Source organism: Nicotiana sylvestris, chromosome 7 (assembly GCF_000393655.2).
Source record: "Nicotiana sylvestris chromosome 7, ASM39365v2, whole genome shotgun sequence".
Classification (NCBI taxonomy): Eukaryota; Viridiplantae; Streptophyta; class Magnoliopsida; order Solanales; family Solanaceae; genus Nicotiana; species Nicotiana sylvestris.
The window spans coordinates 93,650,892-93,655,935 of record NC_091063.1 but is presented as its reverse complement, the minus strand read 5'-3'; the positions used below and the strand labels follow the sequence as shown (position 1 = coordinate 93,655,935).

Below are 5,044 nucleotides of genomic sequence, written 5' to 3'. Positions count from 1 at the left end.
GCAGTTGTGACTGGTGCAATTTGTATTAGCAGTTATGACTGATGCAATTATGCAATCTTTAGTGTTTGCGGTTGTGACTGTAATATTGTATTTTTTTTATATATGACTAATGAATGGTGTTATTAAGGAGTAGCAGTGACAACATTTTAACCGTAATTATTGACTGCACTTATACTAATTTTCTATTAGGAGTTGTCATTATATATTCAGTTTCTTTCAGTACATTTCAAGGATTAAATATGCTTGAAGAAAACAATTTAGAATCAAAACAACCGCCAACTTCATTCCAAAAAGAGATAGTACATAATACAAAAAGGATTCACCCACATTGATTTGTATCATACACCAACAAGGTTCAATAAAATGATTGCAGTACAACAAAAAAAGAAACAAAGAGCCTATAACAACTTCAATTCATCCTCCTTCACTTGAAACCTAGTACTAACACCGATAATTGAACAACATAAAATGATAAACCAAAAAACATTCTCCCTTTTCCTCGATCGAGTAACTTTGCTCCTCCATTTCTTCTTCCTTTCTTTCATCTTCTCCATTTCAGTTTCCAAATAATCTAATGCCTATCCTATCAATCTCATGCTCATCCTTCTTTGCTGCCATCACATTGTCTAGTTTTTCAAAAACTTCAGCTTGGCTCTCAAGTTTTCAATCTCTTCTTTCAATTAAGGAATAACAAAATTTGATCTAGGATCAATTTCTCCATCCTTCCAATGCCAAAAATCACATGCTCTAGCACCCTATCATGAATAAAAATAAAATTGGTATTTCAGACTTCTATTTCTAGATATCTTAACTTATTTAATCTTGAAAAGTAAATCAAATTACCCCATAGTATGGACAAGCCCAATACCTTCTACCAAGATTCCTAGGGGTCCAAGAAGTCAACAATGGCAACAAATATCCATGATTACATTGCACTTCTTCAGTAGATGCATGATCTTCCTCTTCCGTACAAAGCCTAATCAACCTTTTCGAAGCCATTATATACAAAACTGCAACTCAAAACACAAGAAAAATATATAAAAAATTAAATAGAAACAGACGGAATTCAACTCAAATAACCAAAATTAACTACCTTTGCCTTCAAAAGTCGAATCTTGAACATCAGTTGTGGCTGATTTGGTAGTACAATTAAATTAAGGTTAGTGAAGTTGGTATGGTGGAAGAAGAAATAAGGTGGGTCGGGTATTAAATCGGAGGAAAGATGAATATATTACCTTTGGGGGTTGTAATTAGTGCTAACAAAATTTTATTTTTAGTTTTTTTCGTTTTCATGATTAAATAATAGCAATAAACGTGCCCCTTTGTAGTTAGACACAACGCGCCTGGGAGATAGCTTTCAAGGGTGCAGAAAAAATCAGTTCGAAAAATTATAAGATGGTATTGGGACACCTGTAAAGGTTGAGTATGAAACTCATTTATCAGGAGAAGTTCGGGATGCATTTTATGTATTATCTCATTTTAAAATTATGTTATATTTTATATTCCAATTTGATAGAAGGTATTATGTTTTACATCTTATAGCATAACAGTTGTAAAATTCGATTTTTTTTCTTATCAAATAAGAAGGGCGTTAAAGACCAATCCTCATGTTTCTAGCAAAAATGTGTAATTCTGCATTATTGGAACGTATTATTTATCAGTAATCATCTTATAATTATTAAACATATAAAAGCACATTTTTTTACATACACAATTATAAATAATATTTACGAATTTTTATATGCACATATTTTTGTCATATATTAATATTTATACTTATCCATTTTAAAACAAATATCTAATTTTATTGTTAACTATATTTTAAAAATAAAAATTTTCTAACCATGTAATTACACTTATGCAACCAAACATGTTTCTTCAATAATGGCTTGGTCGAAAGTTATAACGAAGGCACTGGATAAGCAACTAACATAAACTACTATCGTACAACGCATCCCGTGGGCGGCCTTCAAAGGCTATCATTTGTAGGACGAGACGCCTGACACATGAAATTACATTGTAATTACCTTATAGCAAACAAACAAGTCTATATAATTACTATATTGTATAATTACGAGGCTGTTTAATTATTGTCCTAATAACTACATGGTGTCATTCCAAATATAAGCTCTTAAATAGTCCTAAGTAGCTACATGATTATCGGGTTCTGTTGCATTTTACGCTTAGTATGTCCTCTTTTATAATTTGTACCCTATTTTTTTAAATTAGCTTTAGGGTATGCGCTTTATCAATGAATATATAATTAAAAAAAGTTAGATAAATATTGTTGTATTAACTAATATAATCAAATAAAAACTAATTTGGGTCATCACTTGCTTTTAAAATGAATTCTGTGTTCTGAGGCCTTGAAAACCTCATTTAGCATCACCTCATCTGCGTGCGCAATCCGGGCGCGTAGCCGGGAAGCCTAAATATGAAAATCTATGAAAAATGATAAGTTTTGACTATAAAATAAGTTAATTTGACTTCGGTCAACGTTTTGGGTAAACGGACCCGGACCCATGATGTGATGGTCCCGGAGGGTCTGTAGGAAAATATGGGACTTGGGCGTATGCCCGGAACCGAATTCCGAGGTCCCAAGCCCGAGAAATGAATTTTTAAAGAAAATTATTTTCTGAAATTGTTTAAAGGAATTTGAAATGAACTTTGATTAGAACATGTTGGTATCGGGCCCGTATTTTGGTTCCGGCGTCCAGTACAGGCCTTATATGTGATTTAAGATAACTCTGTGAAGTTTGGTAAGAAACGAATGTCATTTGATGTGATTCAGACCTAAATTGCAAAATTTGATGTTTTAAGAAGTTTGAAATAATTCATTAATTTTGAGGTTTAATTCGATGTTAATGATATTAATTTGGCGATTGGATCGCACGGATAAGTTCATATGGTGTTTTCGAGTTAGTACGTATGTTTGGTTTGGAGCCCCTCGAGCTCAGGTGAATTTAGGATGTGTTTCGGAAGGTTTTAAACTCTCAAAAAGTTGCAGGTTTTCAGCTGTTGGTATTCTGATATTTCCTTCTTCGCGTTCGCGGGAGAACCCTCGCGAACGCGATGTGTTAATTATGCTGAAGGAAATTTCCTTCTACGTGAACGCGTAACCCAGGTCGCGAACGCGAGGCGTTGGGGGGTCTTCCCTTCGCGAACGTGGGCCTGGCAACGCAAACGCGAAGGCTAATTGTGCCTGGGCAGGGGGTGGGACATTAGACCTACGCGAACGCGACCACATGGACGCGAACGCGACCACATGGACGCGAACACGAAGGCTCGAAGGGTCAGTTATCCGCGAATGCGAGCCATCTTCCGCGAACGCGATGAGTAATTTCGCCCAGTTATTTTAAGTTCCAAAAACAGGACACATTACGAGATTTTCATTATTTTTCACAAACTTTATCTTCTCCACACCTTTTGGCCGATTTTTGAAGAACTTCTTCGCCATAACCTCTTGGGTAAGTAATCTTTAACTTGTTTTCTTCCATTTTTATCAACACCCACTAGCTTTCTAGGCCTAAAACATGTGATTAAGGGTAGAAAATTAGGGATTTGGGTAGAGTTAGGGCTTTTTTGAGTGAATGAAGGATCAGGTTTTGGTCCGAACCTCGTATTTTGACCAAGCGGGCCCGAGGTCAATTTTTGACTTTTTGGGAAGAATGATTAGAAAGCTATAATTAAGCATTGGAATTGGAATGTTTAGCGTTTATTGATGTTATGAAGTCAATTATGTATAGATACAATTGATTTGGAGCCGAACTCGAAAGGAAAGGCGATGTTTGAGGCTTGAGTTGGCCGTAGAAGTTCGAGGTAAGTGTTCGGTCTAACCTTAACTTGAGGGATTAGGAGTTGTGTCCTATTTGCTATTTGCTTCTTATTGAGTACGATGTATAGGCATGATGACGAGTATCTATACGTTGGTGTCGAGCATGACCGTGAGTCTTAAACTGATATTTGTTGTGTTTCTTAAATGATACTACGTATGCTTTAATTGGTGATTCTCGATATTGAGCAAGGATTTAGTTTATTTTCGTGGAAAGTAATTATGATTGAGTATTGGTATTAGCTGAGATGAGTAGGGATTGAGTTAAGATTGGTTATAGCTGATTCTCCCTTGCCGGGACGTATACACTTTTACTGTTGAATTCCCTTGTCGGGATAGTGTAGTTTATTGTTGATCCATTGTCGGGACTCGTATTATGGTTGAGTTTAAGGTATATAAATATATTGGATCGGGTTGCACGCCGCAACATTATTATATGTTGGATCGGGTTGCACGCCGCAACATTATTATATATTGGATCGGGTTGCACGCGCAACATTATTATATATTGGATCGGGTTGCACGCCACAACATTATTATACATTGGATCGGATTGCACGCCGCAACATTGTTATTTTTGATCGGGCTGCACGCCGCAACAGTAATATAAATGGATCGGGTTGAACGCCGCAACAGTGTTAAATGATAAGGGATCGGGTTGCGCGCTGCAACAATGTTATTATTGTTTGTTGTAGAACTTGAATTGTTATATCTTATCACTCTTTAGCTTCTGTTGGATTTGATATGTTCCTCGTAGCATGTACCCCCTTCCCATTTACATTGTTTATTCCTATTTATTTTTTTGCTGTATATTATATAATTACACAGGTTTATCTAGAGTCTGGTCCTAGGCTAGTCACTACCTCACCGGGGTTAGGCCAGACACTTACCATCACATGGGGTCGGTTGTGCTGATGCTACAGTCTGCACTATGTGTAGATATCGGAGCAGCATTTGGATAGTAGCACTTGGGGAGTCAGCCTTCAGTCCACTCAGAGATCCCAAGGTAGTCTTGCAGGCATCCGCAAGCCCGGCGTTCTCTTCTATCTATTTATATGTTCTGTTTCCACTTGTTTCCAAGACAGACTGTATTTCCTTGTTCAGACATTTGTATGTAGTGTTCATAAACAGTCCGTAAATACTGTGACACCAGTTTCTAGGTAGAGACGCATGTTGGCATTTTCGTACTGATTTTTGTATTATATTAGTCTA

The 5,044-nt window shown here is 36.5% G+C and overlaps 1 long non-coding RNA gene across 1 annotated transcript; it reads right to left on the bottom strand.

Annotated features, from left to right (window-relative positions):
* Positions 1–278: 278 nt before the first annotated feature.
* LOC138874190 (uncharacterized) lies at positions 279–1,172 on the bottom strand. The gene is made up of 3 exons (XR_011401230.1): positions 1,094–1,172; positions 844–1,010; positions 279–755 (listed from the first exon to the last, which is right to left on the bottom strand). It is a non-coding gene; the product is annotated as an uncharacterized lncRNA (long non-coding RNA).
* Between the last annotated feature and the right edge of the window lie 3,872 nt (positions 1,173–5,044).